Here is a 15046-nt window from a genome sequence, read left to right on the forward strand (position 1 = left end):
TCCCCTATATTATATTCACTAGTGTATCCTTATAAAAATCCCAGCCTCAAAGTCTTTCTACATTGCAACCAAAAGAAACTCATGAAAATATGTCTCCTATAATTAAGAGATTATGTTCATATAGACTTTATTTTATGCAATGTATCATGTTGATTGATTTGCAAATATTGAACCACCTTGTATCCCTGGAATAAATCCCACTTAATGTTTACTTTTATCATTAAACATGACACATTTGTCCCCATGTTTAAAATTAAATATGTGATCTTAACTTATAATGTATCCTGATTATTCTAAACTCAACTATTTCTGAGTTCCTCCATATTACATACACCAGACTTACACTAACATTTTTAAGGATCTATGAAGGCTTGGATTTTGTTATTTTGCTATTTTGTTAACTACTACTGGCATCCCTCATTTTATTGCACTTCACTTTATCACTTTTTGCTTATAGTGAATTTTTTACCAGTTGAATGTTTGTGGCAACCCCGCACAAGCAAGCCTATCAATGCCATATTTCCAACAGGATATGCTCACTTCATGTCTGTGTCGCATTTTCATAATTCTCACAATATTTCAAACTTCATTATTGTTGTATTTGTAATGGTGATCTTGACTAGTGATAATGACTCACTGAATGCTCAGATGACAGTTTTTAGCAACAAACTAGTTTTTAATTAAAGTATGTACAGTTGACCTTTCAGCAATGCAGGGATTAGGGGTGCCAACCACCAATATAGTTGGAAATCATGTATAACTTTGACTACTCCAAAACTTAACTATTAGAAGGCTTACCAACAATATAAACAGTCAAGTAACATATTTTATGTGTTATATGTATTTTATCGTGTATATTTACAATAAAGCTAGAGAAAAGAAAATGTTAAGAAGTCCTAAAAGAAATACATTCACAACACTATATTTACTGAAAAAAAATCAGTTTCAGTGGACCCACCTGATTAAAACCCATGTTGTTCAAAAATCATGTATATATTGTTTTTTCAGACATAATGCTATCGCATACTTAATAGACCACATTATAGTGTAAACAAAACTTTTATATGCACTGGGCAGCAAAAAATTCACTTGACTTGCTTTACTGCAATATTTACTTTGGTTTGGTGATCTAGAACTGAAAACACACTATCTTCAAGGTATGTTTGTTTCCTATCAACATGAAAAAGTATCTGACATACAGCAGATGGTCAGTAAATATCTGGTAAATAAATAAGTGGTTACCATTATATTTAGAATAAAATCCAAAGTTGCCCTTTCCATGGCCTACAAAGTTCTACATTATCAAGTCCCTGATTACTTCACATTCTACATCTTTTTTCATGGATTACTACACTCCACCAACACTGGCCTCTGTGCTATTCTTGAAACACACAGGAAGTCCTTGCTTCAGGGATTTTGTACTTGCAATTCTCTCAGCCTGGAACAATTTTCCACAGATAAGATGGCTGACTCCTTCAATTCATTCATATTTCTGCTCTACAATTCCCTCATTAGAGTCTTGGCTTGACTAATATGTGTAAAATAGCTTCAGCCAATCAACACTCCATTTTTTTTTTTTTTTTTTTTTTTTAATGATAGTCACACAGAGAGAGAGAGAGAGGCAGAGACACAGGGAGAGGGAGAAGCAGGCTCCATGCACTGGGAGCCTGACGTGGGATTCAATCCCAGGTCTCCAGGATCACGCCCTGGGCCAAAGGCAGGCGCCAAACCGCTGCGCCACCCAGGGATCCCAACACTCCATTTCTTATACTGCTTATTGTTCCTGACACATCTGATATTTTTTACATTCTAGTGAGGAATTTATTTTAAGAGTAGAACTATATTTTGGTCAAGGTTCTAATTGCCAGTACTTAAAACAATGCCTAGTACACAATAATTGTCAGATATTCATTGACTGAATTAATAAACAAGCGAGTCATGATTTTGAAATGTGTTCCAAGACTTACGTTGTAATAAATAGTAACATCTATTCCAATTATTATTTTTAAAATAAATGTTAGAAACACAGCAAATATAAAAATAATGTGTCACAACCAAATATGGTTTTCCAATAGTACATACTGGTTCAATATCTTTTTAAGATTTATTTATTTTAGAGAGAGTGAGTAAATGAGTAGGGGGAGGGGCAGAAGGAAAGAGAATCCTGAAGCAGACTCCCCACTGGGTGAGAGCCCAAAACAAGGCCTGATCTCAGGTCCTCAAGATCATGACCTGAGCCAAACTCAAGACTCAGCTGCTCAACCACAACTGTGGCTCAATATTTAAAAAATAAAATCATTGAGTGCCTGGGTGGCTCAGTTGCTTAGGTGACTGAGTACTGATTTCAGTTCAGGTCTTTATCTAAAGGTCCTGAGATTGAGCCCACACTGAGATCTGCACTAAGATTCTCTCTCTTTCCCTCTCCCTTCCCTCCTATCCCTCGCTCACACTTGCTCACTTGCTCTCTCTTAAATAAATATTCAATCAATCAATCATTATGGTGATATTCACCATATTAAAAGATTAAAAAAGAAAATATATGATCTTAATAGATGAAAAAAAAAACATTTGACAGAATCTAATATCCTCATGACTAGGAAAAAACCCTTAGATTAGGAAAAGAAAGAAAACTGCTTAACGTGAGAACATCTACACAAAATCCTAAAGATCATTTTAGAATTAATGATGAAAGATTGAATGTCTTTGCGCTATGATTGGTAATGAGACAAGCTATCTCTGTTCTCACCACTCCTATTCATCATCATACTGAGGTCCTAGCCAGTGGAACAGATGAGAAAAAGAAATAAAAGGCATGCAGATTGGAAAGGAAAAAGTAAAACTGTCTATTCACAGATGACATTATTTTCCTATATAGAAAATCCCAAGGAATTTAAAAAAAAAAAAAAAGCTTCTAGATCTAATGAGTTTACTAAGGTAGCAGACAGAAGGTCAAGTTACAAACATGATTTGTATTTTAAAATGAAAAACTGGATGAAAAAAAATCAAGGAAGACCCAAATAAATGGAGTGATATTCTGTGTTCATGGGTTACTGAATATCAGTGTAATGTTAATTCTTCTTTAAAATCTGATCTATAGATTCAACATAATCCCAAACAAAATCTTGGCAGAATTTTTTGCTGATATCAACAAGCTGATTCAAAAATTTATACAGAAAAAGGAACTAGAAACCAAAACAAGAAAAAGAACACAGGAGGACTCAAACTACCTATCAAAGCAAAAGGACTCAAACTACTTAGTGAAAAATAAATGTGGCATTGGCAAAAGAATGAACACAAAATCAACAGAAAAAAAGAGAGCTCCAAAACAAACCAACACCCTAACAGTCGAGTGATTTTTGACAAAGATGTAATGACAATTCAATGTAAAAAGACTAATTTTAAACAAATGGTTCTGGAACAAAAAGACATCTATATGCAAAAAACTGAAACTTAATCTATATTCATATGCTATACCTTATATAAAAATGGTCACATCCATCAGAATACATCACAGACCTAAAAGGTAAACTTAACACCATAAAACTTCTAGAAAAATACACAGGAGACAATGTTTATGATACAAGGTTAGACAAAGATTTTCTTAGACAGGACACGAAAAACATTATTCATAAAAGAAAACTGATAAACTGGACTTCCTCAAAATTAAATAATAAGATAAACATAAGAAACTATTTAAAAACAACAATTTAGTAGGAGTCTTTGACATATAAATACAGAAGATATATATTCAAGTAAATAGAAATCAAACGTGCATACTCCTGAAAGACAATGAATTAACCATCAGGTTAACTCTAAATAATAGTTTCAACCATTACAGTTTTAAACTGTAATTATTTTCAATCACTATTTATTTTTATGCACAATGAACAACTGACTAGAGGTAGAATGCATAAGGAAGTACTGATTTAGAGCATAAAATAATGATTTCTGCAAATTCACCTCAATAGTGAGCTAAACAAGTTTTGGTGACTAATGTTGATTTGCCTCAAAAGTCCACGCTCTTGAATTTTCAGACTATAGGTGGCAGTCAATTGTTCAGCATACTGTAGTTTTTTTTTTCCCCCCTTGGGAGTACATATCATAGGATGTGTTGATGTGGACTGTAAAATTGCAATTTCCTTGCAACTATTTTGGAATCATATCTATTTCTAAAGTTTGTTATACTTGTACAGAGTTGATGGGTTTCTTTTCCCCCTAAGGAAAAAAAAATGGCCTAAAAAATTATAAAGACTTACAAATACTAAATATAAAAAATTTTTCTCAAATTAGAAAAATTAGTTCCATTAGTTCTTTAAGCTGTATGCCACATGATCACAATTATTTTATAGCACTTAAAGGTGTCTCCAGTATTTCAGAAGCCAATTCTAAAAACAAGACAGTAAGAATATCTAGCTACAAGTAAAGTCATCTGGTTTTCATTTCAGTATAAAGACTAACCATACCACAATATGTTATTTATAGAGAAGTGCTTGTGAATGGCAGCTGAAAACCTATTTCATCTTTTAAAAACAAAACAAAATGAAAACTTTCCAAAAATTACAGAAATAAACAAGTTTAAAAAAAGAAATAGACGAATTGACTTTTCAAAAACAGAAAATGAAGAAATGGCCAAACCGGAGTCCAAATTGTTTTGTCTATTATTGGTAGGAGCTAGATTTTTAACCGCCACTTAATATATATTTGATATAAAACCAAACATTCAACAATTCAGTAAATATATATTTATTGAGCAAATGTGACAAATACTATCCTAGTTACTAGAAAGAGGACAGTGAACATGAAAAATAAGGTTTCTATTCTCACAGAGCTTATGTTCTAATAAATGGTAGATACAGAATAAGAAGACACATAAAAAAATACCAAGTAAATAAGGGTTCCATGTTTTCATAAAAAATTAAACAGTGATACAGCATGCCAACATTGGGACAGAAATTAATGTAGATTTGTAGATGAATGAAGACCTTGGTGTTGATGAAACTGCTCTCAGATCTGAAATGACAATAGCAAAGCAACCAAATTTGGGGGGTAAGAGCCATCCAAGGAAAAAAGACAACTAATAAAATGCTTTAAAGCAGGAATAATTTTGATGTGTTTGTGGAACAAAAATAACAAATATATTTAGAACATAATGAGCCAAAGAGACATTAAGTAAAAAGAAATAAGGTCAGAGAGGCAAATGGTTTGCAGAGCCATTTTATGTAAGTCAAAGGAAAACCACTGAAGATATTTGGATAAGGTAGTAACGTGATCTAATTTACATTTTTATTTTTGAAAAATTACTCTAGCTGTTCTATAAAGAAAAGGTTTACATGGAAGAAAGAATGGAAATAGCTTCCAAGTACAAAAGCAGAGAGACCAATTAAAAAGCTACTTGAAGTTATCTAAACAAGAGATGGTACCAGCGACCTAGAACTAGTAAGGTAGTAGTAGAAATGAAAATGGGTGAATCTAAGATACATTTCAAGGCAGAACTGACGAAACTTCTGACAGCCAGGATTTTATGGGGCCTAAGGTAAGGAAAGCAATTAACTATGACTCTTAGATTTTTTGGGTTGAGGATTGGTCAGTGATGCTATTTTCTGAAATGCAGCAGACTTGAAGAGACAGAAGGTAGAGGGAGAAAAATTAAAAGTTCTGTTTAGGATATACTGAGTTACCTATTAGCCATCAAATGGAAGCAATCCGGTAAGTCTAGAGTTTAAGCAAGAATTCAGTCAGAGATACCATTTTTGGGAGTCACTGGTCAAAAATAGTATTTAAAGCCAAAGGACTAGAAAGAATTTACCTAGGGAAAGATTATAGGCAAAGAAGAGAAGGGGCCCAGGATCAAGCTCTGGGGTTCCTTCACATTTGGGGGGAGGTAAAGAAGGAAGAAAAGCACTAAAAGTCTAGTCAGTGAGGAGAAGGGAATTCCAGAGTGTATGGTATTGAGATCTCTAAGTATTTAAAAGTACATGAAGAAAACAGGGGCATCTCTATCAAATGCTACAATGAAGCCAAACAAAACAAGGATAACAAAGTAACACAGGATATATTACTTTCTAAACAAACTGTTAAAAAGCCTTGTTTTTTCTTAGTTAAAAATGAATTAAATACCCAACCCTCCCTGCCTCCAGATACTCTGTCCTCCCTAAGAGGGGGAAAAAAACTAAGAAGCATTTGTGCAGTTTACAGGCCAGCGGCACAGGCTTCCTAAAAGACCTAACCATCAGACTACAGAATGCTTCCCCAAAAGGGAACCTGGGTGGCTCAGTCAGTTAAGCATCACGATCTCATGATCTCAGGGCTGTGAATTAAGCCTCACATAAGGCTCCACAATTAGCCAGGAATCTGCTTGGGATATCTCCCTCTTCCTTTCCCCTGGCTCATACTCTCTCTAAAATAAATAAGTAAATAAATAGATACACACATACATAAACATACACATACATACATACAATTAAATTAAAATAAATCAAATCAAATTAAATTAAATTAAAAAGGCAAGCAAGCAAGCTTCCCCAACATCTTACTAAAGGCCTATTTACTGGAGTTCCTTTTACCCAGTACAGCATGTCCCATTTTTTAACGAGAAATTACAAGGCATACTAAAAGGTATAAACATAGTTTGAAGAGACAAAGCAAGCATCAAAACCTGTTTCAGATATGGCAGGAATGCTGGAATCATGAAACTGTAATTTATAAGAACAAGTATAATTAATTTGCTGAGGCAAATTTCCCGAATAGAAAAAGTATACAACACGTTAAGAAGATACATAACATAAGCAAAGAGATGGAAGTTCTAATAAAGAATCAAAAAAGAATTAGCTAAAAATCAATAACAGGACAAGAAAAATGAGAATGCCTTTGATGGACTCATTAGCAGACTGAACGTGGCTAAGAAAAGAACCTCTGAGCTTGAAGATATGTGAACAGAAAGTTCCACAAGTGAAAAGCAAAAAGGAGAAAGCAAAAACAAACAACAAAGCCAGAATAGAGTATCTGAGAACTATGGAACAACTACAAAATATGTTTATGCGTAATGGGAATACCAGAAGCTGACCACAAAAAAGAAGAAATATTTGAAGCAGTGACAACTGAGAATTTCTCCAAATTAATGTCAGATATCAAACCACAGATCCAGAAAGTTTAGAGAACACAAAATGACAAAAGTAAATTAAATTGCATACATCACTAGATAAATGAAGCACTGTATTAAAAATGTATTACATAAGTTATATACAATAATAGCATACTTACAACAAATAGTTCATCTAAAAATTTTTACTAAAAATCATTTATCACAGATTTTTCAAATTAAAATAAAAGCCATATGAAGGCACTGTTTTCACTCAGTGCTATAACTTAGAATATTGTTTGGTAATATCAAGCAGGCCCTTAACAAATATTTCTTCAATAAATAGCATCAAAAATAATAAAATTACAGTTGACCCTTAAAGAACAGGAGTTTGAACTATGTAGGTCCACTCATATGTGGATTTTTTTTTTTAATAAGTACAGTACTATAAATGCATTTTCTCTTACGACTTACTTAATATAAACATTCTTTCCTCTAGCCTATTTTAAGAATAGAGTATATAATATACATATTAAATATGTGTTAATCAGCTGTTTATGTTACAGATAAGGCTACCAGCGAACAGTTGATTATCAGTAGCTAAGTTTTGGGGGAGTCAAATATTATACAGAGACTTTCAACAGCATGGGGGGGGTCAGCACAGCTAACACCCACATTGTTCAAGGGTCAACTATACTTTAGTTGACCTCAAGGTCATTAACCTCAAGGAAGGAGGTTCATGAGATATTTTGTTACGAAAGGAGTCTTATGGTTAGGAAATATTGGTATAGAACATTGCTGTCCAATAGAAATTTATTATTATTTCAATCTGTAATCAAAATAAAAATATTTTAATGAGTTTACATTTTGTATATGTGGTAAGTCACAAAATCCAGTGTGTTCTTACATTTAGCATAAACTTAATTTGAACTAACCACATATTAAGAGCTCCAAAGTCACATATGTTAAGGACTACTGTGCTGGACAGTACAAAGTATAAAGTATATAGCCCCCTAAGTAAACAGGAATCAACCATTAACTAAAATATTTCAGTCCCCAAAGTTCTTAGCCAAATACATTGTTTAGTATTTTTAGGCACCTATAATATTTCAGAGGATTCAAAAATATGGAAAAGATAAATCCTCAAAGAGCTTTCAAAAAAACATCTTGATCTTCTCATGAATATTCAGTTTCTAATTATTCTGGTTTCCAATTATTCAGTTTCTAATCATGCACATAATTGAGTGGTGATAAAAAGTATTTGAATCTTAGCTAAATCTAAGAAATTTCATTCTAGTCGCTAAAATACTATATTTATTCCAGGCACCATTTATTTCACATATACCTAAGATACTCCGGCAAACAGGTCCCTCTTCTAAGAGTTTAATATATAGGACTTTGAAAAACTTATAATGGATAAAACTGAGAAAAACTAAACTCCTTTTGATCACAAATACAAAAAATATTAAGCTAACAAGACCTGCAAGCCAAGAAACCAACCATATCAGTGTCCTTTCAAAGAAAGAAACTAGTCCGATTATCCTGATTATCTGTTAAGAAGTAAATGTTCTTTTTTTTTTTTTTAAGAAGTAAATGTTCTTGATAATCCAAAATCAACTGTATTTCCTGAGCATGAATTTCACTTGTTTTTACAACAAAGTTTTCAACTTACTTTCCAGTTTAAATAAATAAATAAATAAATTCCTTAGCACATCCACAGCCCAGAAATTTTGAAGGTGGCAAAAAACAAAACCAAAAACTAATCCATTATGAATCTTTTACAGATAATCCACCAAATAAATAACCCTACAGTGAATAGTCAAAATCTCACTACATATCCTTTTTTCTTAGAAGAATCACAAAAAAATACCATCCAGAGAGAAAACTGCAGCCAGGCAAGCCAAAGTTAATGCCTTTAAATAATAAACATTTACAAACTACAAAGAATCAAAACTTTTTGCCTTATCTTTTTGGCCATATTAAATTTCATTATTATACATAAAATCATATTAGTTCAGTAAAAAGTCTACATCATAAATTCTAATTTGGTCTATAATCTAATAACACGTTCATTGTAAATAAGGAAAAAATTTGTTATATTACCGTAGGTAAAAAGTTTTGCCCTGATTTCTACAAAATATTTCCATTATTAATGATTTAGATAAGAACCACCCTTCCTTCTGAAAATGAACATTAAAAATTAAAGCCCAAATCTGTTTTTCCACAGCCTAAAATAGTGCTCCAGATTTTAACTATGATTTATATTCTAGCATGTGTACATATATTCCATATAGTCCATGGAAAATATCCTAGTCAAATCCTCCCTGAACATTAATTTTTCAACAGAAATCTGGATAATCCCAATTCTCTTAAATGTAATAATATGAACTAGGAATTACAGCATCACCAATAAGGCAGATTCATCCTTTAAGTTTAAATACAGTAAAAACTACCAACAGCATTTTGAGAGAGGGGAGAAGCCTTGAGTGGGAACAAATATTAAGTTATTCCCACAGATACAACTTAAATGTGTTCCAGACAGCTGATCCATTAGAATACCAGAGGAAAAATAGGAAAAAAAAAAAAAAAAAAAAGACAAATTCTCTTAGCAAAGTGTGAGGTTTTTCAAACATTACTATAAGACTCAGAATTTTTAATTTGCAACTCACAAAGGAAAAGTCCAAGAAAAACAATAGAAGTAATGAGAGTTTACACTGCTATAATTTTACTCTTCAAAGATATAAGAATTAATGGAAGGCATAAGTGCAAAATACACTTACGTTTTCAAGATTTCACTATGGTAAATATGGGCATTCTCAATTTACAGCAGAAAACACTGTAGTAATTGGCATGACCCGGGTACAGTTGGCTCAGTACTTTGTACTCAGTAATGTTTATAGCAAGAACTTCTTCCACTTTGAAAACTATCCCTAAAAAGGAATTCTCTTTGAAGACTAAAGGAATTTAATTAAAGATAAAGTCACTTGGGTGGCCAAATAATACATCAAACAGATCATACTTCAAGCAGAATTATTACTATTCAGTTGTGAGTCCATGACTCATAGGAATATAAATGAAGAGTTGTTTGTGCATCTCTTGGATCCAGAAATTTACATTTGCTCCAATTTAATTTCATGTCGTTAAACACCAATTAATGACCTACTACCACATAAAAAATTTTTTTAATTACTTTGAAAAAAACATGCTTGAAAATTCTTGGGTCTTATAGGACTGAAAATAGACAATACAAAGTTCATTACAAAAATCAACAAAACCTCAATATTATAAATGAATGCATATTCTCCCAATTCTGCAATACTTAGAACTGTCACATCGATATAGAAATAAAACGCGCTTCTAAAAACCTAAACATATTATCAAGTATTAAAGACTTTCATTATTAATAGTCTTCAGATTTTCATTATTCACTGTCCACAGGCAAATACAATATTACTATTTTTATTAACATTTGCTGGTTGTTTATTTATCCTACATGCAATAAGGAGCCCAGTTCACAGAAATCTCTCTTAAGACATCATTTAAAAGGAAATACAAATAGAAATCTTGTGGAAATGATATACTTTCCTTGCCTTTTGAAATTGAACATACAGAAAGTAATGTAAGACTGTACCGATGATGCAGGGTCATCCTTATGTACAGTATTCTATTATAGTCCCGTAATGCAGTCAGGACTTTTAGGATAGAGGTATAAGATAATATGCTTTAAATTCAGTAAACTGGTTGCTAATTCCCTACGGCCTGTCACTTCTGTTGCAAGCAGCCTCACTTTGCAGTTTATAACTTGAGAAGCCTAACTGGTAAACAATCCTAAACACAATCCTAAACCTGAAGGAGACAGCTTTCTGCCTCCTTTACAATCTAATACTGTATAGACTAATGCAAAAGGATATGCGAGGAAAATAACTGAATAGATGAAAATAAGAATTACAGATGACATACGGTTTTGTGGTAGGTTAAAGGCAGTAAAAGATGTTACAGGCAGTAATAGGTGGACTATCAAGAACAATGTGAATAATCAAACAAAGGAACTTTAGACAGTAGGCTTAAAAAAAAAAAACACAGAAAAGGCTACACATGAAACACAATGATGGAAGTGAAATCTGTAAATGAATTCCATACAAGATAGAAAAGTGAATAAACGAAATGAAATAGTTTATCATAGCAAATGGCATAAAAACTGGACGGAGCTCTTGGGATAATGCAGTAGTTGAACAATGAGAAGTCACTGGACCTCTTAGTAGACAACTGTGAGATCAATGAAGCCCCTACCTGAAGAGAGAAGTACTCAAAGTAATGAATCAAACAATAAAGGTAGAAACGTAGGGGGTAAACTGAGTAAGACAAAAAGCAAGACATCATTTCCTGATCTTCCAGAGGTCAAAAAGGTAAATATTAACAAGCCAAATGGCAAGTATTCATTGCCACTTTGTGATTTGCAGCATATCAACTACAAAATATATTCTCCTCCTTCAAGCACCTTACGATAAAAAAAAAAAAAAATAGATATACAACAGACATAGTGGGGAAAACATTAATGCAAATTAAAGCAAGGGGTTTTTTGTGTCAATACTAACACCAGATGATGAACAATGATGTAACGTGAGGCTGGCTCATACACTAGAGGAGTATAAATTGACACAACATTCTGGAAGGTAGTTTGGTGATGGTCAAGAGCCTTAAACACACACACGACCCCAGATTCTGACCTAGTAATTTCTTTTACAAATCTAAGGGGCGGGGGAGATTTCAATGGCCATTCTCTGAAGTTTACAGGTCGGCAAAACATCAGAAACATCCCAAACATCTGCCAATAAGAAAAGTTTTAGATATGATGGTTACAGGATATAGTTGTTAACAGCCAAAAATTATTTTTCAAGGACCGATGACTCGAGAACGTTTAGGAGGTAGAGTTAAATGAAAATATTACCGCATGAACTCACTTGGAGGAAAAATCCACAAACACGCATAAGAAAATATTTAGGAATACAAACTATTTTTCTTGTTAACGCTCTTTATTTTCCAAATGATTTTTTTTTTTTTTAAAGATCATTTAACAAAACAAGCAATTGTTATTCGGAAAGGCACATGTGATAGACACGCAAAAGACAAATGCAAAAAATAAATGGGCTAGGCGGCCTCTGGAGTAAGAAGGATCTCGTCTAAGAACTTACTCTAGAAGGACTGGGTGAGAGAAGCAATGACCATCTCTCTGGATTAAAACTCTGAAGACCTACATGATGGCAACCCTGGCACTGACCTGAGTAAGTAAGTAGGTGGGAAAATCGAAGGTAACAGTTACTAGAACAGATTTTTTAAGATATTCAAATACAAAAAAAAAAAAAAAAGATATTCAAATACATCCTAGTTCATGATTCATTCAGTTTATACTCTTCCAGGAGGCTGGGTTTAAAAACAAAACAAAACAAAACAAAAAAAAGCAAAAACCTGACTTTTGCTATAAAACCGTTTCACTTCTCAATTTCGGTAGTTCCGCAGTATCGGGAGAGATCGTAAACCGCTTTTCCCGACGCGAGGTTATCTTAATCCTCCCTAACAATCCCAAAGCGGGGACCCTATTGTGAAACTATTTTACAAGACGAAACAAACATTGAGAAAAGAGGGGTTGGGACTTGCCCAAAGGAAGCGGCCGGTCGAGAACCGCGGGCGGCAGGCACCGCTCAAGGCTAGAAAACCTCCTTCCCAAGCGACCCACGTTCCAGAACACCGCGTTTCTCCCCAACACCGCATCATTTTGAGAGCCGCTTCCACCTCGTCGGAGACCCTGCCAGTCCCGGCTGCGGGGCTGGCAAACAGCTCCCTGGCTCGGCTGCTCACAAAACTGACCCCATCCTGTACTTTCTTAAGACACATTCCCAGCAGAACCCGCCTCGGCACCAAGTCAAAGCCAACTGGGTAGGGCGAAAGAAGTCACCGTCTGAAATCTCAGCAGCTGACTATAAAAACTTTGGGGAAATCAAAAAAAAAAAAAAAAAGGAATGTGCTTCCCTCAGTCAAAAAAAAAAAAAAAAAAAAAAAAAAACAACCTTCTCCACCCCCCCGCCCCCACCCCTGCGCCGAGCCTCCCAGCTGATCCGCGGTAAAGGGTGGAGTGGATCCGCGGGGCCGGGCGGGCAGGGAACCCGCCCCACACCCGGGACTTCCCTCTCGGTGCACAGTCAGCCCCCTCCTTTCTCCGAGGACCAGACACGAGAGCCCCCCCCGCCGCCGTTTCCCGCGACCTCAAAATTTTCCAGCAACGTCCGTCCCCCCTTCCGAACACCCACGGACGCACCACGCCTCTCTACCCCCATCTAGTCCTAAAATCCAAATCAACGTCGCCCGAAAATAAAGGATAAGATAAAAGAAAACAAGGGCCCAGAGCGGCACCGACGGCTCCGCGGCAGGGCGCCCCCCAAGCCGGCCCGGCGAGACCGCACCCCGCAGAGGCGCGGCCGCCGGGGCCGGGGCCCGGGCCGGGGGCGGGGGCGGGGGCGGGCCCGGCGGACCACGTGTGCGGCCGTCTGCGCACGCGCCCGCCAAAACAAAAGGGAGGCCCGCCAAGCCCCGCCCCGCCCCACGTGACCGCGCCGGGGCCGCCCCCACCCCTCCCTCCACCGCCGCGCTCCCTCCCCTCCGCGCCTGTGCCAAGGCTGTTAGGTTCAGCCGTTTAAATTTGGCTGCGCTCCGACCCCTGCCCTAGAGCGCGGTCCTGCGCCGGGAGCCGGAGTCCGACAGCCCGCGGGATTCGGGGGCCCGAGGGGCTGCCGTTCGGCCGCCCGGCCCGCCAGTCCTCCCGGCGCCGGAGGACTCCGCTCCGCTCCCCCCGCCCGCGCCGCCGCCGGCCGCGGCACAGGAGACCCACCCCCCTCAGCCCGCCGCTGAGACGCCGGCCACTCGCCTGCTGGGGCGCCCTGGCTCCCCTCCGCCGCCGCACCTTCGGTCCGGCCGTGGTGGGGGCTGCCGAGCTGATCTCTAGCTGCCCGCCCGCCTCCCCCCCCCGCCCGGGGCGCCGCGGCCTCGTCTGCAGAGCGCGCCCCGCTCCCGCCCCGGCCGCCGCCGCCGCCGCGGTTTAACAGTCCGCCCGCTGCCCGCAGCTCCGGGCGGCTCGGGGACGGAACCCTGCCGCGGCGGAGGGGCGGTGGGCGGGGCCAGCGCCAGCCAATGGCAGCGGGGGAGGGGAAGCGCTATGCAAATGAGCGCGGGTGGCGGGGAAACCCCGGCCGGGGGCGGGGCCTGCGGCCGCGGCTCGGAGCGTTCTGGAAGCGGCTGGAGCGCGGCGGTGCGGGGGCGGCGGCGGCGGCGGCGGCGGCGGCGGCCCCCCGGGGGCGGGTTCCGGGTCCTTCTCGCTTCCTCCTCGCCTCTTCCCTCGCCAGCGGGAAGCACGCGCGCGGGCGCGCACACACACGCACACGCACACGCACACACACTCCACAAAAATCCGGGCGGGCGGGTGACTTCCCGCCCTTGCTCTATTTCTGCACGACCGTGCTAGGGAGCGCGGAGCGCGGGGCAAGTCAGGCTGCAAGGCGCCCGCGCTCGGGCTGCGCCGGCTCCTGCCTCCAGACCCTCCCGCCTGGCGGCTCGAGGGGCAAGTTTTAACAAAGCTCGGTCACAGCTGCCAAATCTGTACTCCTCCGTGCCTCTGGAGGAGGAGAAATTGCAGACGTGCTCTGCGCTCCAGGCCAGAGTCATAATCCCGTACGACCCCCGAGAGGCCCTGAAACAGGGTGACAAATCAGCCTGGGATCCAGCTGGGTCGTTTCACGGTGAGAATCCGGAGCCGTCCGCTCCAGCTTTCTTAAATCTGTCCAAAGCTGGTCGGGAGTTAGCTCCGTTCTGCAGGAGCGCAAATAAACGGGGTTTTGTGTGCAGAGAGTCGGCCAGGGACCCATGAGAACATTTCTGAGGGTCTTGCACCTGGCTCCGCTCACCCCCAAACTACACCCG

General features: G+C 38.5%; 1 protein-coding gene across 10 annotated transcripts in view; it reads right to left on the reverse strand.

The window, feature by feature from the left end:
• The window catches only part of KANSL1L (KAT8 regulatory NSL complex subunit 1 like), a 130841-nt gene extending 116691 nt beyond the window's left edge, over positions 1 to 14150 (reverse strand). For 5 of the 10 annotated variants that reach the window (XR_005385321.1, XM_038585635.1, XM_038585634.1 and 2 more), the window contains exon 1: positions 13998 to 14150. The gene's annotated coding sequence lies outside the window, so the exon portion shown is untranslated. Of the gene's footprint in view, positions 1 to 3474; positions 3603 to 12270; positions 12357 to 12733; positions 13081 to 13391; positions 13540 to 13997 lie in introns of those variants that run through there. The other 5 variants (XM_038585630.1, XM_038585632.1, XM_038585629.1 and 2 more) reach the window with 5 other exon arrangements.
• Between the last annotated feature and the right edge of the window lie 896 nt (positions 14151 to 15046).

Source organism: Canis lupus, chromosome 37 (assembly GCF_011100685.1).
Source record: "Canis lupus familiaris isolate Mischka breed German Shepherd chromosome 37, alternate assembly UU_Cfam_GSD_1.0, whole genome shotgun sequence".
Classification (NCBI taxonomy): domain Eukaryota; kingdom Metazoa; phylum Chordata; class Mammalia; order Carnivora; family Canidae; genus Canis; species Canis lupus.